This window comes from Canis lupus, chromosome 21 (genome assembly GCF_003254725.2).
Source record: "Canis lupus dingo isolate Sandy chromosome 21, ASM325472v2, whole genome shotgun sequence".
Lineage (NCBI taxonomy): Eukaryota > Metazoa > Chordata > Mammalia > Carnivora > Canidae > Canis > Canis lupus.
In genome coordinates this window covers 30,105,072-30,129,491 of record NC_064263.1, presented here as the reverse complement: position 1 = coordinate 30,129,491, position 24,420 = coordinate 30,105,072, and the positions used below count along the sequence as shown (strand labels likewise).

Genomic DNA, 24,420 nt, shown 5'->3' with positions numbered 1-24,420 from the left:
CTGAGCCAAAATCAAGAGTCAGTCCATTAACCAACTGAGCCACCCCAGTGCCTGCTGATTTCTATTTATTATTTATGTTGTTGTAGTATCTCTCTTTTTTCTTAAAATTTTATTTATTTGAAAGAGCTAGAGAGAGAGAGATAAAAGAGAGAGAGAGCAAGCAGGGAGGGGCAGAGAGAAAGAATCTGAAGCAGATTCTGCATTGAACACAGAGCTTAACGTGGGGCTCAGTCCCATGACCGCAAGATCATTACATGAGCTGAAACCAAGAGTTGGACACTTAACCGACTGAGCCACCCAGAAGCCCCGTATTATTTATTTTTATGTAAGTTTCTCAAGATACTTTTTAGAAGGACATGAGATATAGTAAAAAAAATAAAAAAGTATATTCATCTGAGTATCTTATTGAAACGCTAAATCCAACATATGCCAAACTGTGTGCATCTTTTCTCAAAAGTCAAGATTCTCTTCTATATTTACCTTAGAAAGTGTTACAACTAAAGATCTGTCTCTTTGCCCCCACACCATCCCAATCCCTACATCCAATGACTTACCAAATCCTGTAGATTCTTTATAAAGAATTCTTGTGAATTTTTCTCTCATAAATAACCAATAAGTTTGGGCCACTATGAAGACTTAAGAGACTGTCCACTGGAAGGCAGAGCTGAGAAATGGAGAGACATTGAGTATCACACTTTGCTTTTGGCCAAAATGGAGTTAATAACACTGCCTACTTTGTTATGGGATCAAGGAACCCACTATAGCAAAAGAGGTGCCGGCACACAGGATACACTGGTCCCATCGCTCACTTCACCATCCCAAAGCCACCAACCTGACAGAATGTTGGGATGACATTTTTCTTTCTTAATAACAGCTTTATTGAGATATAACACATGTACCATAAAATTCACCTTTTTAAAGTATACAATTCAATGATTTTTGTCTATTCACAAAATTGTGCAAGCATCAATACTCTTAATCCTAGAACATTTTCATCACTTTCAAAAGAAACCCAGTACCCCATTCCTGCCTCCCTCAAGGCTGACAATCACTAATGTACTTCATGGTTCTACAGATTTGTCTATTCTGGACATTTCATATAAAGTGAATGATACAATATACGCCCTTTTGTGATGGGCATCTTTCACTTAGCACACTATTGTCAAGGTTCATCCACACTATGCAGCGTATCAGAACTACATTCCTTTTTACTGCTTAGTAACATTCTATTACATGGCTATATACCAAAAAAACAAACCAAAGCAGAACCAAAAAACCCCACTACCTACTTTGTAGGTTTGTTGTGAATTAAATGAGTGGATATGTGTAAAGTGCTCAGGATGGTGCCAGGCCCATGAGAGCTTACCGGTCATGGTGGTTTTGTTATGATCACACTTGATCCTTAAATTCAGTCAGGCAGGAATCCAGCACTTCCACAAACATTTTCATTTATGTGAGCTAATAAACATACTTTTTGTTTAGCCCCAGCTTTAGCTTTTTAGTGTGTATATTTGATTTTCTCCTGAAAATATATAAATCTTAATAGACATAGTCCCATTGACACTGTAACCAACACAGAAGGCAAGGGCAACATCTTATTTTTCTTCGTAACCCCAGCATCTAGCACAGCACCTGGCATGGAGTAGGCATTAGCTGAATACTTGGAAAATAGGCAAATTTATTCCAGGAGGTGCTGGGAACACAAGGATAAACAAGAACCTGCCTGAAGGAGTTGGCTTTTGGAGGGAGCCCTGTTAATTGTTTTTGGAGCTCTGTTGTTTCCTCTCAGGGCCCATTAAAGCACAGTAGAGACAATGGCTGGGGCCCACAATCCTTTCTGGGTCATAAGAGTATTTAAAAATTTTTTTTAATCAGAAGAAAAAAATGAACTTTTAGGTAAAAAAATGAAATGTTTTAATATTATATTGGCCTTTATACCAATGCAATCATAAAATATTACATATATGTGTGTATGTATTTGTATTATTATTATTATTATTTATTATTATTATTTTTTAATGGGTGAAGGAGTCCATGAAGGCAAAAGTGCCTAGAGTCCATGGAAGCCGCAATGCAGTCTTGCTTCTTTTGTCTGTTCTTTGTCTTCTTTCTCCTTAGAGTTCTTTTTCCCTTCACACTCATTCTCACATACTCAGTCCTTTAGTTTGATTTTAATTTTCTCTTTGATCTGACACATTATTTCTATATGTTCTTTGGCTATTATTTATAATTAATGTCAAATATTTTTTATTAAAAATACTCTAGGCCCACTTTATGTCCTTATTTATTTTTAAAAAATATTTTATTTTATTATTTTTTAAAAGATTATTTGAGAGAGAGAGAGCACATGAGAAGAGGGGGAGGGGCTGAGGGAGAGGAAGAAAATCTCAAAGAGACTCCATGCTGAGCCCAGGGCCCAGTTTGGGGTTCAATCTCATGACCCTGAGATCACGACCTGAGCCGAAACCAAGAGTTGAATCTTTAGCCAAATGAGCCACCCAGGTGCCTCTATTATTTATTTATTTATTTTTAAATTTTTATTTAAATTCTATTAGTTAACATGCAGTGCAATATTGGTTTTAAGAGTAGAATACAGTGACTCATCATTTACATATAACACCCAGTGCTCATCACAAGCACCCTCCTTAATACCCATTCCTCATCTAGCCCATCCCCCATCTATCTCCCTCTATCAACCCTCAGTTTGTTCTCTATTATTAAGAGTCCTTTTTGGTTTGTTTACCTCTGTCTAAAAGATTTTATTTTTAACTAATCTCTACACTCAGTATGGGGCTCAAACTCACAACCCCAAGACCAAGAGTTGCATGCTCTACTGACAGAGCCAGCCAGACACCCCATGACCTTTTTTTTTTTTATGACCTTTTTTTTTAAGGGAGAGATCTATCTATCTATCTATCTATCTATCTATCTATCTATCTATCTATCTATCATCTATCATCTATCTATCAAGTTTTAATTCCAGTATAATTAACATACAATTTATATTAGTTTTAGGTATATAATACAGTGATTCAATAATTCTATACATTTTCAGTGCTCATCATAATAAGCATACTCTTAATCCCCTTCACCTATTTCACCCATTTCACCCATCCTCCCACCCACCTCCTCTCTGATGACTATCTGTTCTCTATAGTTAAGAGTTTGTTTTTTGATTTTTCTTTTTATTTTCCTGTGTTTTGTTTCTTAAATTCTGCATATGAATGAAATCATGTGATATTTGTCTTTCTCTGACTGACTTATTTCACTTAGCATTATAGTTCTATCCATACTGTTGCAAATGGCAAGATTTCATTCTTTTTGCTGGCTAATATTCCATTGTATGTTTATATATCTTCTCTTTACATTCATCAATTGATAAACACTTGAGCTGCTTCCATAGCTTGGCTATTAAATAATGCTGCTATAAATTTATAAGTTCATGTATCCCTTTGAATTAGTGTTTTTGTGGGGTTTTTTGAGCAAATACCAAGTAGTGTGATTACTAGATCATAGGGTAGTTATATTTTTTACTTTTTGAGGAACTTCCATATTGGTTTCCAAGTGGTCACACCAGTTTGCATTCCCATCAAGAGTGCACTAGGGTTCCTTTTTATCCACATCCTTGCCAACGCTTGTTGCTTTATGTCCTTTCTTGATCCATGTAACCATACCCATGCTGCCCCCAGGCCCTCAGCCGCCAGCCTGGCTTCTTGGCTGAGGAGGCAAAGCCCTGAGAGTTGCCACATTTGTCTCATCACCTAAGACTGACTGCTGATCTGGCTATCTGGGGGCAAGGGCCAGGCTTTGGTTTGAGGTCCATTGCACCAGGCACTGTGGGAGCAACCTGCAGCATGTCTAGCACTCAGTTCTAACCAAGCAGCTGCCCAAAGGGACTATTCTCAGGTTGAAGTGGTGTCATGTGGTCCATCTATCAACATTTTTTGAGACGCTATAGTCTGCTCTCCTATTGTACCATCTTGTATTTGCTTTCCTTCCTTTTTTGGGCCTCATTTCCTTCCTCTTCTGGGGAGGTCTCAATTCTTCCTTTGACCTCACTCTTGCTTTCCTGAGATTGCATCTCCCCAAGAATTGGTCACAAATAGGTTACATTTATTAAGACTTTCTGTATGCCAAGCTCTATCCCAAACTTTAGCATTGGATTTTCATGTCGGCCCTATAAAGTAGGGATCATTATCATGTCATTTTTACAAATAAAGAAAATCAGGCCTAATGTCACAAGTTATGTATTGCATTTGATTATTGGTTTAGATAATTCCCAATTCAAGACCCTCTGGATCTTTAAATGTTTATAATTGATAGCCTATAAAAACTAACGGAAGACCTGAAGCACCACAGCACATTGGTATTCCCATGTTTTGCATCTCTATGCTGTAGTTTGAACTGCCAAGTCTTTAAAATTGATGAAGAAATATTAGATCACAATTTTCATCTTCTCTATAGCAACATTTTGAAAATATTTTTCATCTGCCATTTATTTTGCCATGTTCTTTTCCTCCCCTTTCCCCCCTCCAAGTAACTTTATTTAAGTTTCGTACAAGTTTTTAAACTTTGCGTATCATTGAAAAAGATGATTTCTTGTGGATTATATTTGGAGGATGCTTATTACATGGTGAATGAGCCAGGGCAGTTGTCCAGGCTAGCAGGAATTCTTATTACCACATTACCGTACTACCACAGAGTTGGTAGTATGGATTTTTCCTTTTCTTTAGCAATTAACAATGCAAAATTTCTCTTCTGCTTCGTGGAATTACTTGCTGCAAGATGATTGTCTGATTTCGTGTTCAGCTCTGCAAACTCTACTCCTATAAGAAGGAAACTACTCATTTTAAGGAAGCTCCTCAGGCCAGCAGCCTATGGACTCTAGTCTCATTGCTATAAACTAAATTTTGTGTCTTCTGTACTTGAGGGTGTGCAATGTAGCTCACCGTGGAGAACTACATTCTGCTAGTTCTGCACATGTGTATCTTCTGTGATTTGAAGTTGGGATCATCCTTACTTTGATCTTCACTGCTTTTAGCAGCACTTCCTATTTGTGGTTAGGGCTTTCACATGTTTCCTAGTTTCATCAAAGATGGACAGAATTTGCATTTATGTTCCTCTTTCCTACTTTATTATTTTTTTCCAGGGTGATAAGATGATAAGAAAAATATATAGGTAGAACAGTTATGGGTATAATAAGTATGTACCATTTCATCCCCCTGACAGTTTAAGAAACTTAAAATTGACTTTATAGAATATAGATCCAAAGAGGATGTTAGAATCATCTGAACGTAACACAAACGTTTCTGAAAATTAAAGGAAACTCGAAACTCATCCAGGGAAGACTGGGGAACACGAAGCAAGAATTACTAGTTACTCCAGAAACTAGAATACCTAGTTTCTCATATAGCATCCTCCTACATTTAATAGAGACTAGTAATTAATAGATAACACATACAAACACTTATTCATGGAATTTTATCTAAAAATTTCCAGTCCTTAGAATTTAGGAGGGGGGATTAAATTATGGACTTAATTTTTCCTTAGAGTTAAACTTGAAACTTACTTTTTCATACACACATATAGACACACTTACATAGAGATTTTAAAACATTTCAATATTTACCTTAGTTAAATTCAATTTCTTGGAAGACCTTTGAAAACCTCTCTATCTATATACCCATGTGCATTCATACCCATATACGTATGTATGAATACACTCACATACACTTACATATCATAAATATATATACACTTAAACACATATATACAAATGTGTATATTTTCTACCTCATAAAATATTTCATAAATATTTTTAAAATTTCATTATATTTCATAAATTTCCAAAACAAGTTAAGAATGCCAAATTACAACTAAATTAATATAACATTAAAATAAAATGAAACTTAATAAAGAAATAAAATTACATTTTTGAAGACTTTAAGCAAGTTTGTGTAAAACAGTATCTGTAAATTCAGCTAATTTTAACAAAATCAATTCACAAAGGACATTACAGATTTTATCTCATGATATCATTTACATTTATTTCTCTCAAGTATCAAGCCAGATGTTATAATTTTTTTATATAAATAGAGAACATTTAGAAAACTTAAGTCATAAAATATTTCAGGCACTTCAGTTCTGGCATAAATCGTAACTGATTCTTTGTATGGAATATCCTCCAAGTGCATTATTCTGTAATTTTCATAATTATGAGAGAGAGAAAGCATGTGGCCATCTTTAAGAATTAAGGTTCATATATAACTTATTTCACCAACAAACATTTTTCTATTTTAATTAATATCAAATAAATACCCACTTGAGTGATAACACATCTTTCAGTTCTGTTATATACTTTTGCTACGGTATTTTTGGGCTAAACAAAACATTTAGAATAAAAGTTACCAAAATTGGAGTTGTGCAAATTAATTTAAGAAACTTCATAAAGGAATTTTACTAAAGTAGGAGTTGTGATAGCTTCCTTTCCCTTCTTGATTCTGAAGCAGCTCTTAAGGCAGAATTATTAACTTGAGCAGTCATAATAGAACCCCCTCTATCCTTGTTTCTCCCTCTAGAATCTCTATATGGGAAAAACATCATGATAATTTTCTGGGTATATTTCATTTTAAGTACCTGTATTTTTCTCCCTAATATGTTACTTGATTCAGTCTATCAAGATCATAGTTATCCCTGAAAGAAAAAATTCAAGAAAAATTCATTCTGGAACAAAAGTTATGACTTTAGGGATGATTTAGATCATCGTGGCATTTTACTTTCCTTAAATGGATTCCACCTTACTTCAGTATACTTGAGAACCATTGATCATCCTAGAATACACAAAACTAGTAGTTTTAAAAATTGTTTTCACGGACAAATCACACATTTAATGAGAATTGATAAGACTTATAATTTCTCAATTTCTCACACATATAAATCATACATTAATTCTGGTGAAAACATACTCATCAAAAATAAGTTTCAGAAAGGAGTTTCTCATATTTATGAATGGAAATTTAATAACTACTTTTAAGGATCAATGAATTTGGAGACTATACCTATCTACACTATTATCTATCCATATATTTAAAACCTTGACTTCTATTGAATTTACTTTGCGGAGTTAAAATTTTTCATTATTTTAGATCCTCTCTATTTTAAAGTTGACATGTAGAAGGCATTTTACATAATGTGGGGATTATTACCTTCTTGATTTAGTAGAATTTGCTTTGAAAACTTGCAGAACATTATGTGGATCTCAAGTAGTTGATGTGCCCAGGGGTACGCAAGAGGATCAGAGGATAGAGGCATTGGCAAAAGGGAAAAAACCCAAATAGCATCCATTAAGGGAAGCCTGTAAAAGACTGGGCAATCTCATGTAAGAACAAGCTTTGGTACTAGGAAATTGCTGATCCCTAAATGATGCTGTAGATTTAACAGAGGCCATGCTGAAAACTGTGGCAGGCATGAGATGCATTTGTAGAGGGGGATAGAAACTGCTTCCCACTACCAAAGAATCCTCCTGTTAGTTCAGTGAACAGATGAACTACTTATAGTGCCTACTAGTGAAAAGGACCCTCTGCATATCTACACAAAAATGTTCATTATGATTGTTATGATTCAAAATTATTCTAGGAGTTCTACCCTATGTAATAGGATAAGAAAAAAGAATAAAATGTAAAAAGATGTCATTAATATTAACAAATGTAGGATAATATGAATTGTGTGATTCCATTAAAATATATGTGTATAATTATATCAAAGAAAATGATTTACTTTTTGGAGCACCTGAGTGACTTAGTCAGTAAGCATCTGACTTGATTTTGGTTCAGGTCATGACCTCAGTACTGTGAGATTGAGCCCTGCATTGGGCTCTGTGCTTAGTCGTGCTTGCTCTTTCTCTCTCTCTCAAATAAACAAATCTTAAAAAAACAAAAAGGACTTACTTTTTGGTAACATATACTTATATTTTTTGTTTTCTATTCGTCTTCAATTGTTTGCACTTGTGAATGTGTATGAATTTTGGTAATAAAAATGGAAAACTCTACCTAATTCAGAGGTCCTTAGGCTAGAAGTACCTGGGTTGCTCAGCCAGGTAAGTGTCTCACTCTTTTTCTTTTTTTTTTTATTTAAATTAAATTTGCCAACATATAGTATAACATCCAGTGCTCATCTCATCATGCACCTCCTTAATGCTCATAATCTGTTACCCTATCCCTCAACCCACCTCCCTTTTTCAACCCTTTGTTTCCCAGAGTTAGGAGTCTCTCATGGTTTGTCTTCCTCTCTAATTTTTCCCCACTCAGTTTCCCCTCCCTTCCCTTATGGTCCCTTTCACTAGTTCTTATATTGCATGTACGAGTGAAACAATATGATAATCGTCTTTTTCCAATTGACTTATTTCACTTAGCATAATACCCTCCAGTTCCATCCACATCAATGTAAATGATAGGTATTCATCCTTTTTGATGGTTAAGTAATATTCCTCTCTCTCTCTCTCTCTCTCTCTCTCTCTCTGTGTGTGTGTGTGTGTGTGTGTGTGTGTGTGTGTGTGTGAATACCACATCTTTTAAGTGTCTCACTCTTGATTTTGGGTTAGGTCATGATCTCAGGGTTGTTAGGTCCAGCCCCACATTGAGCTCTGCATTGGGCTCTGTGCTGGGTGTGGAGCCTGCTTAAGATTTTCTCTCTCTCCCTCTGCCTACCTTCTCTCTTAAGAAAAAAAGTCCTTAGGCTACAAGGAAAATAGCTCTATTTTTCTAACTTTTCTATTTTTCTATATTTCATACAATCACTGTCAGAAAGTTTATGTATTTCTTAAACACTCTGTATATATCTTTCACAGCAGAATGAGCAGAAATCTTGAATTAAGAGTTCTGTAACTTTTTTCTTTATATAAATGTTGGCTTTTAGTCTTTCCTTTTTCTCTTGTAATAGGAATATTCGTAACCCAGGAAAATTCCATTATGAAGAGTTAAGGAATCAGCATAGAAGATTCATTCACAGTAGTGAAATTTCATGCAGTTATCAAAATAATGGCTTAAAAGAATTTTAATTAGGGGTGCCAGGGTGGCTCATTTAGTTAAGTATCTATCTTTGGCTCAGGTCATGATCTCAGAGTCCTGGGATCAAGCCCCACATCAGGCTCCATGCTCAGCGGGGAGTCTGCTCCTCCCTCTCTCTCTCTCTGTCCCTCTTTCCTGCTTGTTTTCTTTCTCTCTCAAATAAATAAATAAATAAAATCTAAAAAATTTTAAAACTTTAATTATATGAGAAAAATTTCAAAATACAATGATTTAAAATATGAGAAAAACAAATCATTTATGCAGTGTGATCCCAGCTACATCTTAAAATTAAAATGTGCCTAGGAGGAAGAAGATAGACCAAAATATAAACAGTGGTGAGAGGACAGGTCACATATTTTCTTCTTTATATTTTTTCCTTAGTTTCCAAGTCAAATTGAATGAGTACATCTTATTTTTGTCAATAGGAAAAAATCAATATTTTAAAAATGTTAAACAGTAAAATATAGATTCAAATAAGTAAAAGCTGTCAGAAATGAGAATGGAATTTATGAGTGTGAAGCAGAAATAGGAAGATAGAGGCAATTCTGTGCTGACACATGGAGAATACGAAGAGCTGAAGAGACTCTATTTAGTAAGATGACCTCATTTGATTTATAGAGAATAGTGTCTTGATCTTGTACATTTATTTTTTCAGTATCCAAATCAGGGACTTTCATATTGTGCTGAGAAGCCAAAAAAATGCAGAGGATAGATAATCTTTCATTAGAGCCCAAATTTCTGCAGGCAGCCATTCCTCTCTTGACAGAGCTTCAGTAGTGGTGTGCTCCTGTGGTCCAGCTGAGCAGGCTCATCTCCATCTTGTCAGCACATAGAAGAAAATAAAACTGCAGGCATCTGAGTTACTCATAGCGAGCTAAAGCTAAAAAAAGAGGCGACAGGGTGGAGGTGGGTGGTGATGGCATGGATCCTAAGCACGGCTTTCAAGGCATAAATACTTATGGTGCACAGAGTATCTACAAACTGGGAATGTAACTGAACAGACAGCATGGAAAGACAGGAGTCTTTGCTGGGGAAAACTAAGAAAAGATGGCCACACCCTATATAATTTGCAACCTCTTATATATACTGCATTTAAAGCAGCATTTCAAAAAGTAAGCTTGTCATCATCCATTTCATCTCCTTTTTTCTCCCTTATGTATGTTCTGTTAATTAAAGAAGGAGGCCATTAGGAACACTTGGGTAGCTCAGTCAGTTAGGTTAGTGTTTGCCTTTGTCTCAGCTCATGATTCTGTGGTCCTGGGGTCCTGGGATCAACCCCTGCGTTAGGACTCCCTGTTCGGTGGGAAGCCTGCTTCTCCTTACTCTGCCCCTCCCCCTGCTGTGCTCTCTTGCTCACTCTCTCTCAAACAAATAAAATCTAAAAAAATAAAAATAAAGAAGAAGGCCATTAGACAGAGGTAGCTCTAATGCTGGGGCAGCCCATCTAAGCAAACCAAACTCTAAACCTGTAAATGCCTTGAGGTTAAAAAATTGAAACCTAAGGACAACCAGTCCCAAATGGCCAGCTAGGCTTTAAGCAATAGCCAGTCTATTTCCCTGTCTTGCTTCTGTACTCTCTCTGTTTAAGTCTTTACCCTGATTCCTGTGATCCTAGCTACTTCCTACTAGGTGCTATCTGGTTGGAATGAATAAATGCTTAAATAAACTTAAAAACTTTAATATACTTGGGGTGCCTGGTGGTGCAGGTGGTTGAACCTTGGGATTCTTGGTTTCAGCTCAGGTCAAGATCTCAGGGTCTGAGATGGAGCTCAGCCTCCAGCCCTGAGTGGAACCCCACATGAATCTCCGGGTACAGCCTTGCCTGGGGCTCCATGCTCAGTGAGTATTCCACTTGAGATTCTCTTTCTCTCCCTCCCCACTTTCCCCCACCCACTTTTTCTAGCTCTTTCTCAAATAAATAAATAAATAAATAAATAATCTTTTAAAAAACTTTAATATGCTTCACTTTGTCATTTAAACTTCTGTTAACCTGACCTCCACTGTCCCAATTCCCAATGCTCATTTTGTCTTCTCTGCAGTCATCTCCTATATACAATTAGTCAACAAATCTTCAACAAGTATGCAAAAAGTATGCAACATTTCACAAATCTAGTCCCTTATTTCTGTTACATTGCCATTATCCTCACTTAGAATCTCATTGCTTCTCATATGAGCTCTTGAAATTATCTCTTAAGTGCCCCTACTCAAATCTAGGTGATATAATCGGTTGATCAAAATGTTATTATTGATTTTCTCAAAAACTTTTGATTTCTTCCTCTTAGCCAAGGTTGCATTCTTGTGTGATACTTTGTTATAATCTATTTGTATAATTGTTCCATTCCCTGCTCTACAGTAAACTTTTTGAGGGCAAGGATACATTGAATTTATTTTTCAGTCCTTCTCAATGCTACATGTATTTAAAAGTCATAACAGTGCTTGTTTCATATAATCGTGGGCCCTTGATGCATAATTATTAACTTAGCTTCATTACCCTCTTACCTCAGTTCCAAGGAGCTCCTTCTAAAAGCATGCCTTAGATGAGAGAAATGGGGCTGATACTTCCTCTCTGAACCACAAAACTACTTCCTGAGCACCTGTTGCCTCCCATATCCTCAGTCAGTGGTGGAAATGCATTAATGTGCAGTCTGTCAAAAATACTGAGGTTATCATCCTTTTTCCACAACTACCTGTTTGCTGGTAGGTGTTGGCACCTCTATCTCTGTTAGGAATTGTTGCCCATAATATTAGGCACAAGTAGATGCAGCTCCTCCACTTTGATAGACACAAGTTCTTAATTGCATATAGTTCAGGACTGATTGCTGTTACACTGTCGCCACCATGAAGGATGCTCTGCCTACTTTCCTAAAAGCTCTTTGCTCTGTTGCTGGGAATCTCTGTTCCTTATGCTCTCTTCCACTCTACCATTGCCAGTGCTCCAGTATTCTGCAATAAAGTCGAACCTCTCTGCCTCTGCTCCAGCCATGGTTAGGGGTGCTCTCACCATGCCCCTGGAAGCTCATTCTTTCAAGTATTCTTTTTTTTTTTTCAAATATTTTATTTATTTGGGAGAAAGCGAGAGAGAGAGAGAGCACAGGTCGAGGGGAGAGGTAGAGGGAAAGGGACAAGCAGACTCCTCGCTGGGTGAGGAGCCTAAGATGGGGTTTGATCCCAGAACCCTGAGATCATGACCCTGAGCCAAAGTCAGATGCTTAACCAACTGAGCCACCCGAACACCACTTAAGTATTCTTATTTCAGAAGGAAGGTCCTTTGTTATAGAATTTTTCTGTCCTATGAAAAACTCAGTGCAACCTTTCTCTCAAGAGAAGGGCTGGGATTTTCATCTTTTCTCTGGGCCAGTGAGTTGAGGGATCTAACAGAGTGCCTCAAATAGACTTATGGCTCTTTGATTTTCTTTTCTTTTTTTTTTTTTTAAAGGTTTTATTTATTTATTCATGAGAGACAGAGAGAGAGGCAGAGACACAGGCAGAGGGAGAAGCAGGCTCCATGCAAGGAGCCCAACGTGGGACTGGATCCCCAGCCTCCAGGATCAGGCCCTGGGCTGAAGGCGGTGCTAAACTGCTGAGCCACCAGGGTGCCCGGCTCTTTGATTTTCAAGCAATTTACTCAGACCATTAAATACTCTAGACATTAACATAGTGTGTGTGAGGGCGTTTGTTCCTGTAAGCTTTTGCTTTTAGCCATTAATATAGTCCCAGACTTCCAAGGGCTATAAGCAAGTAAATATAGGATTTTTAGTTATGACCATCTTTCTGTCCTTTTTTTTTTTTTTTCTTCTTGGAGGACTGGCACAATTAGACCCACCCGTTTTGCCTAGTACTTTGCAGGCTATACTAATGAGAGGGAGTTGAGTAGGAAAAATGGAGCTCTGAACTAGGTGAAACAAAAGTCAACGTAAAGCTTAATTGAAGATGGTACAATACAAAAACTATAAGTATACTAGAAATACCTAAAAACAGAAGAAAAGCTTCCGAAACAAGAAAAGCTTTCAAAAGAAGACAAGAGGGATCCCTGGGTGGCGCAGCGGTTTAGCGCCTGCCTTTGGCCCAGGGCGCGATCCTGGAGACCTGGGATCGAGTCCCACGTCGGGCTCCCGGTGCATGGAGCCTGCTTCTCCCTCTGCCTGTGTCTCTGCCCCTCTCTCTCTCTCTGTGACTATCATAAATAAATAAAAATTAAAAAAAAAAAAACAAAAGAAGACAAGAAATTTCAGTACCTATAGACAAAAGTAAAATGCAAGTATAATGATAAATTAAAGAGCTTAACACCATCTGCAAACATTTGCAAAGACCAAATCTGCAAAAGCCAAACCCTAGAGGAAATCTCTGCAGTGTGGTAGGCACTGAGTGGTTGAATCTTTCAGCACTCCTTAAGGAGGCAGCCACATAGATCCAGCTAGAGTTATGTTCTAATTTACTGATCCCTGTTTTCCCTGGTCACAGCTGAATGGCCTAGGACTAAGCTTTACATCCAAGCTGGGTCCATCACAGTCCTTTCGCTAGACCCACTGGTTCTCAACTAGACATGATTTTGCCCCCAAGGGACATTTGGCAAAGTCTGGAGACACTTTTGAGTGTCACAACTGGCATCAGGTAGGTAGAGAGGTCAGGAATGCTGCTAAACATCTCACAATTCACAGGAAAACCCCCTACGACGGAATTAGCCTGTCCAAAGTGTCAATAGTGCTGAGATTGATAAACTTCACAGGTTGATTGATCCCTGGTTTGGGCCTTACCCAGACTGTTCCTCATATGGGTATGTACAATTAAAAGTTAGATGAGGGGTCCCTAGGTAGCTCAATTGGTTAAGTGTTCCACCCCTGGTTTGGGTTCAGGTTATAACCTCAGGGTCATGAGATTGAGCCCAGCATCTGGCTCCCTGCTCAGCACATAGTCTGCTTGGAATTCTCTCTCTCCCTCTCTTTCTGCCCCTCCCACCTCTCAAATAAATAAATTAAATTATTAAAAAATTAATTTAAAAAATTGGATGAAAAACATTCCCCTGATAAGTGATGGTGAGATGGGGGAACTTTAAGTTTTACTTATTCTTGAGTCAGAGAAAAGACATTGCCTATAATTCACAAAAACATTATAATAAGTCATAATTCAGATAAATTGTTTTTTAGAGAAAGGGTTTGGTTTATTTATTTTTTTTCCTTATGGCTCTTTCTCCACAACATTCAATATGAGAGACTGTGTTGAAGCGTTAACTGTACAGTTTTTAATATCAGTCATAATGAATCCCTTACTCAGTCTGGCATCCAGTAATCCAAAACCAGCTATTTCAGTTGCAACGAAATTAGACAACTATTGTCTAATTCTCTGCCTATGGTGCATGATGGAAAAGATGCAAAGTTAATTTAGGGTAAACTTTTGCTCCCAGTGATGTTAACAACAACAACAACAACAAGAATCACAACAACAAAAAAACTCAGTGTATGTAAGTATTTTCATAAGAATTTGGGGGAAATTTTGTTGTTTTTCTTTTCAGAAATGCTAGCACACTTTACCAAGACACCTGGTCTTTGAGTCTTTGTTATAATGCTACAGGGTTCTGGGATGTGTCATCAAAAAGGCACCAGTGAACAAACAATATCAGAACCATCAGCAAAGCAAAATAAAAGCAAATGTAGGGATCCTTGGGTGGTTTAGTGGTTGAACATCTGCCTTCAGCTGAGGGCGTGATCCCAGGGTCCTGGGATGGAGTCCTGCATCAGGCTCCCCTCTCGCAGGGAGCCTCCTTCTTCATCTGCCCGTGTCTCTACTTATCTTTCTGTGTCTCTCATGAATAAATAAATAAAATCTTTATTTTTTTAAAATTTTTATTTATTTATGATAGTCACACACACACACAGAGAGAGAGAGAGAGAGAGAGAGGCAAAGACACAGGCAGAGGGAGAAGCAGGCTCCATGCACCAGGAGCCCAACGTGGGATTCGATTCCGGGTCTTCAGGATCGCACCCTGGGCCAAAGGCAGGCCCCAAACCGCTGCGCCACCCAGGGATCCCAATAAAATCTTTAAAAAGAAGGTGAGCAAATGTATATAAGATTATTTGCAAGAAGTGGTTTTTAGGAAGAGGACAAGAGTATGTATATAGATATATATATATATATGTATGCATTGTCAAAGGTATTTAAGAATTATTTTAAAATGTTTATTGTGATTTAGGTGTGATTACACAGTACGCGGAAGGAGACCGTGTAAATCTAGGGCAGATACACATAACCATCATCACAGGAAGGTAAAGGAGGCTTAATGATGTAGAAAAGAGCACTAAGGCCAGTGTATGTGACCAGGTTTGTCAGCAGTTTGTTTGACTGTAAAGAGGATTTGTTTTAAAGATTTATTTTTTTTGGGGGGGGAGGGGCAGAAGGAGAAGGAGAGAGAGAATCTCAAGCAGACTTTCTGCTGACCCTAGAACCCTGTGTAGGGCTCAATTTCATGACTCTGAATTCATGACTTGAGCTGAAAAAGTCGAATGCTTAGCCGACTGAGCTACCCAGGCACCCCTATAACAAGGAGGACTTTAAGACAGAGCCTCATGCTGACCTGAGAGTTGTGCTTCTTTTAATCATAGTTGTGTCAGAGCAGCCACCTTACTGTCATAGTGCATGGTTTGCTGGATTGTCCAGCTCAACCAAGACTCAGAGGAGGGAACAGAGAGGCCTTCTGAGATGGGAAAGTACTGAAATGCTTAGGGGAAGCTTGCTAGTGCCTGAGGCTACAAAGAATGATGTCTGAAGGTAGATGTATTTCTGGAAAGCATTAAGCACTGGAATAGGCTTATGGATCATACTGGGGCTACTGAATATTTTGGTGACTTTCCTGTTTAACTTCCCAGAAGATGGCCAAGAGGGGTAGAGATAAAACAAAACCACAAGGAAATAAGTCCTGAATATTACATTCAGCTCCAATGGATTGGAGAGGGCCAAACAAATCTTTGTTCTTATGTGGGGATGGCAGTTGAGCTGCATGTGGAAACTTAATCCATCACACATTTTAAAAAATATTTTATTTATTTATTAATGAGAGAGAGAGAGAGAGAGAGAGGGAGGGAGAGAGGCAGAGACACAGGCAGAAGCAAAAGCAGGCTCCATGCAGGGAGCCTGACGTGGGACTCGATTCCGGGTCTCCAATCATGGCCTGGGCTGAAGGCGGCGCTAAACGGCTGAGCCACCCAGGCTGCCCTCCATCACACATTTCAAACATGTTAGAGTAACTCATTGCTTGTTGCAGACGTGTTCTCAAACTTAGCAGGGACTGTTGGGAAGGATGGGGGTGAGCAGAGAACAAATAAAAATATTTTTTTGGCCAGGTAGTGAACACCAAACACCTCTGTGTCCAGAGTGGGGATTAGAGGTGGCTAACATGTGACCTAGTGTGAAGGTCACCTCAGTGTGTGAGTGTGAAGCTGTTGGGCATATGACCCTTTAATCTTCCCTGAAGGTGCCAAAAGCTAAGACCTTTCAGGTGAATAAGGGGTTATCACTCACATCTTTTTTTAAATTTTTTATTTATTTATTTATTTATTTATTTATTTATTTATTTATTTTTTATTGGAGTTCAATTTGCCAACATATAGCATATCACCCAGTTCTCATCCTGTCAAGTGCCCCCCCTCAGTGCCTGTCACCCAGTCACCCCAACCTCCCGCTCACTCACATCGTTTAACAAGGCCCTGGGTCAATATTATGTGTGTCCTAGGCTAGCTCTTAATAAGATGGTCCTGAGCTAACGAGAACAAACATAAGATACTGACTCCTTTTATTGTGTTATGCTGCTCCGTCCTTTTTCTAAAAAAAAGATTTTATTTTATTCATAAGAGACATAGAGAGGGGCAGAGAAATAAAGGGAGAACCAGGCTCCCTGTGGGGATTCTGATGCAGACTCGATCCCAGGACCCTGGGATCAGGGCCTGAACCAAAGTCAGATGCTCAACCACTGAGCCACCCAGGTGTCCCTATGCTGGTCTGTCCTTATGGATCTATATAAGCTTTTAAACCAGAAAAATAGCTCTTCTATTATCCCCTCATTGGCACTCCTCTTCCATCAAAGATTATGCTCTTTTGGCTTATAGTTGAGGGTTGTCAAGCATGCCATCCCTGCCAAGGGTCTTGTTAAGTACTACTTCCTGGATGACTTTGCTGTGATCAGAGGAGCCAAGTTGCCTTTGAATTCAATGGTTTTCTTTCCCAGCCCCTTATGACTGTAGGAAACCAAAACTTTGTGAAACAAATCACCTTTGAGCAACATCACAGTGGACCTTTGGTTAGTTCTGCCTTGTGGACGGCCTCAGCTCTTGAGTATATTGTTCATTTGGATGTCACCCATTACAAAAAAAGAAAACCAAGAAGGGACAATTCTTGCTTCAGTTCTTTTTTGGATATGGCATTTGCCCATCGCCTCTGGAACCGTTGGAATGCTCTTTTGTTGGTGGGTTGTTGTAAACATGTGCTTAACCTACACCTTGTTTCAGCCTGGGGAGAGGATAAAACAGTCATGTCTTCACAAGTCTGATCCTTATGAACAAGGTGAACTGCTGTAGTGGGTTAGTGAAAATTGATTGACAGTGTTGATTTTAAGCAATGCTATTTTGCACTGAGGGAAGTATAAGTATATTCCTACCCTGGGGCTATTTTGCCTTGTCCTGCTTTCTAGGATGCATAGAAAACTGATGTCCAGATGCTCCTGCTCATGTCTTGTCCATTGTATGAAAAAAGTAAAGTAACAGTCCTTATAGAGGTTTTGTGTCCAGTGGAACTGAAGTGACTGATTCATCCTGGTCTGCCCAGGACTGTGCCTATTTTAACACTAAAAGTCTTCACCCAGGAAACTCTTCAGTCTCAGGCAAATCAAGATAGTTGGTTACCCATGGTGAACAAATAAAACTGAATATGGCTCTGGTCAAAGTAGATGGAACCAAATCTTATGGAACCTCATAAGATTTATGAGGTCTAGCATTTTTAAAAACATTTTTAAAAATTTAAATTCAAATTAATTAACATATAGCATATTCATTTCAAAAGTAAAGTTTAGTGATTCCATCAGTTGCATAGAACACCCAGTGCTCATTCCATCAAATGCCGTCCTTAATGCCCATCACCCTGTTATCCCATCCCCCACCCACCTCCCCTCCAACAGTCCTCAGTTTGTTTCCTATAGGTAAGAGCCTGTTACAGTTTGTCTCCCTGTTTTCATCTTATTTTTCCTTTCATTCCCCTATGCTCGTTTTGTTTCTTAAATTCCATATATGAGTAAGATCATGTATTTGTCTTTCTCTGATTTATTTCACTTAGCACAATACCGTCTAGTTCCATCCATGTTGTTGCAAATGGCAAGATATTCTTTTTGATGGTGAAGTAATATTCTTGTGCGTGTGTATGCGTGTGTGTGCGTGTGTGTGTGTGTGTGTGTGCATGGTCTAGCATTTTAAAGAAACTTTCATGTAACTCTAAGTGAATATGCTCATCAGCAACCCATGCTATAAAAATGAGACATTTCTAAACTATGGAAGGCTATATTGTGAGAAATGATTGCTTAAAATAGGATACTGAATTAAGCCACTCCGAGATTCATTCAACAAATATTGAGTACATACTATACGCCAAGCACTTTTCTGAGTATTAGAAATAGGTAAGCAGAAAAAGGTCCTTTCAGAGAACAAGTTTTCAGGCATATAATCAGAAGCAGGTTGACATGCATCTTCTGAATGAATTGTAGGATAAGTGAGCATAATGGCCAAACTCGCCTATTACCAATTTGGTGAAGATACCTGGGAAACCCATTAGCAAGATGCTTTCATATTTTGATGATATATCCTATTATTTTCTCATCTTGACTGCACATCCTATAAGAACAATGTTGGACATGAAACCTCAATATCTGTATATTTACAAATTATATACATGTTCTACTGTACTAATAAACAGATACACAAAAAATAGAAAATAAAGACTGGAGGATCCCTGGGTGGCTCAGCGGTTTAGTGCCTGCCTTCAGCCCAGGGTGTGATCCTGGAGTCCTGGGATCAAGTCCCGCATCGGGCTCCCTGCATGGAGCCTGCTTCTCCCTCTACCTCTCTCTTTCTCTCTGTCTGTCTGTCTGTCTCTCATGAATAAATAAAATCTTAAAAAAAAAGACTGTCTTGAGCCACCCTTGAAATGTGTGCATTCAACTTTAGAGATGGCTAATACATGCTATGTCAGTTCATAGATGATGTGATAGTGGCTTCTGTTAGAATGCAAAAGAATACCTGTACAGCTCAGACCACCTGCATCTTCACACACCAGTTTCACCACAGTATGTGCCCCTCTGGGTCTTTAGGACTTGTGTGACCAATGTCATTACCAAAACATGCATTCTTAACAATAGAGAGTTGGAACCCTCGGGGGTCTTTCTAATATGTCCTTAAATATCAGAGTATTACCAAGCAAACCCACAAGTGAATGCTACCTTGGGAGCAAGTAAAGGCTGATAGTTATAAAGCCCCAAGTCAGCAGTTGGCAAATCCACCGTCAAGACTAAAAGTATGGTGACACAATTTTCACAATTTGGAAGATTTAATTATAGCACAGGGAAGAAACCCCCTGAAGCATCTGTGTTTTGCACAAGGCTTCTCTAACAGGTGAGTCAAAATAAATGGGGAAAAAAAAAGACGAGAAGTTGTATTGCAAGAATGACATTAACAGTTTGCTATACAACCTATTATGACTGAGTCCTTTGTTTCTGGGTCATCTAATTTGAGACAAAGCTATTTCACAGTAGGAAAATAAACTTCCAGAAAATTGAGAAAAAATACTGTTAGTGGGGGAAGATTTCTTTCCCATGCCTCTGGTATTCATGAGAAGGATTTCTCCCTTCTGGGTTTGCACAAGCCCAGCCTTGATATCCCTTTCACTCTGGGAGCCTGCCTGTTGGTGGAAAGCCTTGCTGATTGTATTTGACCCCATGGATGATGTTGTTGATTTTAGTCAGTGAAGACACAGTGCAAAATTGGTTTCAGAATTAGAATTTAGTGATTCATCACTTACATACAACACCTAGTGCTCATCACAATAAGTGCCCTCTTTAATACCCATCCATCACCCATCTAGCCCATCTCCCACTCACCTTCCAACCTTGTGGATTTTTAGGATGGGCTATAACTAGGTAAGTTTGTCTAATTCTAGAGTTTGGGGTTAGGAAGTTTGCTTTTGTCATCCACAAGCCATGTACTTCCAAACAAGTTTTGTTAGTGAAAGTGGCTTTTCACCTCTATCTGCCTTACTTCTTCAAAAGTTAGGCAGGGAAAAGAGATGCCATGTTTTGGGCCTTCTAATATCCCAATATTTATTATCAAAGTTTCTTTATAAAACTGTACTTGGGAGTGCTCACTTCTGGCAGTCTTTGTACAGGGAGTGCAATGCAGTTTATCTAATGTTCAAATTAGAAAACAGCTATGGAAAATTATATGAACCAATTCCTATGGATTGTGAACATAGTGAGTGTGGGTGTTAATGGACAGAGCCTGTGACAAGAGTATAATTGAACAATGCTCTCTATGTCAAGAATTCCAGAATCCTAAGGGATTCTGTAAACATTGTTCAAAATGTGTCCTGTGAGGGAAAAGAGAAACCACACCATAAAACTATGAATTCTAAATAGTTCTTTTAAACAACTACCATGACTAATTATAACCATGTTGGCTCAACGGATATACCTTCATTCTGTCATCATTTTTTCCAGAAGTATAACACTAAGAACCTCTACAAAATATCATCTTAATAGACTTAAAAATTCCTCCCTGACAAGTATTGCTTTAGAAGGAGTCTTATACAAATGCTTTGCAGGCTATGCACATCTCATATACTCAAGGAAGCATGAAAGAAGGAGTGTAATATTTCAGGACACTGCTGTCAAGCACTGAAGTAGAGTAACTTGGACCTACTAGAATTACTTATAAAACCATCCCCATGACAACAAAAGTCCTTACCATATGTTACTTATGTTTCTTAAAGATTTTCCTCAGTTGCTGAAGGGATATATTTCTCTTTTGATATACTGTTTTATAGAGAGAGCAAGAGTTGATTTTTAAAAAATGGAGGGGCCCCTGGGTGGCTCAGTTGGTTAAGTATCTGACTCTTGATTTTGGCTCAGGTCATAATCCCAGGGTTGTAAAATTGAGCCCTACTTGGAGCTCTGTACTAGATGTGGAGCCTGCTTGGGATTTCCTCCTCTCCCTCTGCTCCTTCCTGCTCTGTCTCTAAAAAAAAGCAAATAAATGGAAAATAAGAGAGTTGCCCTTATGATCAAGAGATAACTAAGTAGGTGATGATTTCCTGGGGCCCAACTGACTGTTGCTGCACTCTAGGTCAGGAGATTTTTGGCCAGTCTCTAACAAAGTGTGTGAGGAAGTAGTACTCTGTCATCAAAAAGTAGTAAAGAATAGGTCAGCCCCCCCCCCCCCCCAAAAAAAAAGAATAGGTCAGCCCTCTTTGAGGACTTTATGACCATACTTTCTACCTGCCATCTGGATACAAGAATGAAGTTTTACATGACTTTCACTTAAACAAGCTTATAAATCTTCATGTGGCAGTTGCTTCAGCACTATCTTGCTCTTGTCTTTGAGAGAATATGAGGATCTTTAATTTGTATTTTTCCTCTTAAGTATACTTTTGGAGTGTGAGCAGCCCTTGAAGAAGAGCTGAATGACCAGAACAATGATTGCTAAGAAGTCTCAGCCCGCTTTAATTGGTAGAACAGAAAAAACAAGTGGGTTCTGAACAGGGCTGCCACCATAAAGCTTCTAGAAAGTTCCTGTGCTAGGTCGCTTGCAAAATCACCAAACTGGGTTGCCTCAAAAGTCTCTTGACACTTGTCTGAAAGTCTCTAGGCCTTTGTGGCTGAAGCAAAGACTCAGGCACACGTGATCAACCATTAAATGGCAATTCAGTTCCAAGTAGACATTAAAAGTTAATTTTTAAAAGCGGGTAAAATCATGACTTTCATACAGATATGAAATTTTTATTTAACTCATTCATGAATAAACTAGTGATGTGTTACAACCTGGACAAAGGAGAATCCCAAAGACAGACACAGTTATAGGTTAGGGATATTGTAAGGGATGTGCAAATAGAGCCAAAATTGATTTTACAGTTCTTTAATTCCTGAACATAATTTGTTTGCATGTCTATGGACAAAAATTCATTAGCATTATTATTAGTTCTCAATAGTTTACAGAATCAGAATCAGACAACCCAGGTGTAATTTAGAATGACCACACATAATTTTCCATCTGAGCACAAATTTTTCCCTACAGTTTGCCCACTTCTGATCAAAAAATATCTCAAAGATTCTTGATTACAAAGTGAGTTTGCCTCATTACTCTTGGCCTAATTATTTACATAGGTGCAGTAAGAATGTTTACCAAAAGACCTTGTTACATTTTGCTCTGCTAGATGTTTCCATAAGGAATCTCAGTTGGACTTCTGAAAGCCTTGATGACTTGCTATCCTGAGGCTAGGAGGCCAAGTCCACGGAACTTTATCCACCAGATTACATCTGCAGTACCCATCTGTTCTGGGTGACTTCGTCTCTTCTCAAAGTACTTAAAGAATCTATAGGTTTCTGCCCTGCCATAAAAGTAACCTCCCTTACCAGCTTTAAGGCTGGAACTTTTAAACCAGTTTCCATAAAGTCAACCTTAGTTCCATAAAAGTGACAAGTCAGGAGCTGACAACTTCCCCAGGTCAGCAAGGAGCCTCTCCTCCTTTGTCCTGGGAGTCATGCCCACCTGAAGGAGCCTGGCAATGCAGTGGTTGATGACATAGGCAGCTTGTCCTCCATAGTACTGCTGCCTGGTGGCTGTGGATCCAAAAACATAGACTTGGAGCAGCCAGAAGTTGGCCTTAAGAGGGTCTGAGGAGGGTCCCCAGCCAGAGTGCTCCTCCACCTGCCCCTGGTCTTCTGAAACTTTTTCCAAAAAGGACAAAAGGAGCTCAGATCAGTTGTCCATAGTGGTTCTGGTGGAAATTGTGTGATAAGGACCCTCCCAGAGAGAATCTTCAGAAAATTTCCAAAAATCATTCAGCAGGAATATGAAACATGAATAGGGTGGACATATAAATCACCACTTCAATTTTTAGGATATGAGAATTTTGAATTTGATTCTTGAGTATGGGCCATCATGTGATTGAGGATTGCTTTTATGTCCTGTTTAGTAAACTTTGCATACTCCAGGGAAATCTTCCTGTCAAATCTGTGGAGGAAGCTTTACCTTACTTGAAAAAAACATTAGACCATTTGGCTGAATCTCAAAATTGAGCAAGTAAAGCAGTACTTAAAAGCAAACAAACAAACAAACAAACAAACAGGGGCAGCCCCCGTGGCTCAGAGGTTTAGCGCCGCCTTCAGTCCAGGGCGTGATCCTGGAGACCTGGAATCGAGTCCCACGTTGGGCTCCCTGTATGGAGCCTGCTCCTCCCTCTGTCTCTCTGCCTCTCTGTCTGTCTCTCATGAATAAATAAAATCTTCAAAAAAAGGGAAAAAGAACAATTTAAGGAGAAAAAGTATATTACAAATTCAGTGGTGATTTGGACTGGTGAAATACTGTTCCAACTGGGAAGTAATGCACAGTAAAAGAAACGTTTGAGAGTTGGGGTATAGAGATTGCCCCCTACTGTTCATGGTAAAAGTTCAGAGTCGAGCTGTAAGAAGTGATCCAAATATTGCTCCTGAACTTTATATTTCTCTCCAGAGGAAAGGAACAGTGGAAAGGCTTTGGTGAAACAGATTCTCCGTAAACATGATACAGAAGGTGTGTATCTGTTGATAATCCTGATGCTCATCTGGAATTAAGCTAGGCATATCCTATGCATTTCCACGTCTACCTCTTTCAGAAAGTCCAAGTCATCGTGTTTTACATAGTACTTTAGGAGTATATTCAGGTTACAGACCTGATGTTATGTCCAAAGGATGTCCTTCACTGAGGCAATGCCCATTCTCAATTTGGAAGAGATAGTTGCCTTCATTGCATTTGAATGTTTCATGAATTAAGCCATGCCATTTGGCCTTTTTCTGTGCAGGTTACAGCAAGATATTGAACATTTGAAGTATTCTTTGAGGACAGTCTCTTCAAACTGTTTCTTCAATGATGGCACCTTTCAGGTGAACTTCTACCACGATCAAACGAAGATAATCATCTGTAGCCAAAATGAAGAATATCTGCTCACTACATTAATGAGGACAGGATATCTACAACGTTCAGACTGACAACTCTGCTGATGTCTGGCTGTTCATCAGAATCAAAAAATCAAATGGAATATGCTCTGAAAGTGCTCTTACAGAGATGTAACTAAA

General features: G+C 38.6%; 1 long non-coding RNA gene across 4 annotated transcripts in view; it reads right to left on the bottom strand.

Annotated features, from left to right (window-relative positions):
- LOC112667546 (uncharacterized) overlaps positions 1–24,420 on the bottom strand; it is a 45,426-nt gene that overhangs the window by 5,539 nt on the left and 15,467 nt on the right. For all 4 annotated transcript variants that reach the window (XR_007404453.1, XR_007404447.1, XR_007404448.1 and 1 more), the window contains one exon: positions 555–664. This is a non-coding gene — a long non-coding RNA (uncharacterized LOC112667546). The remainder of the gene's footprint in view (positions 1–554; positions 665–24,420) is intronic.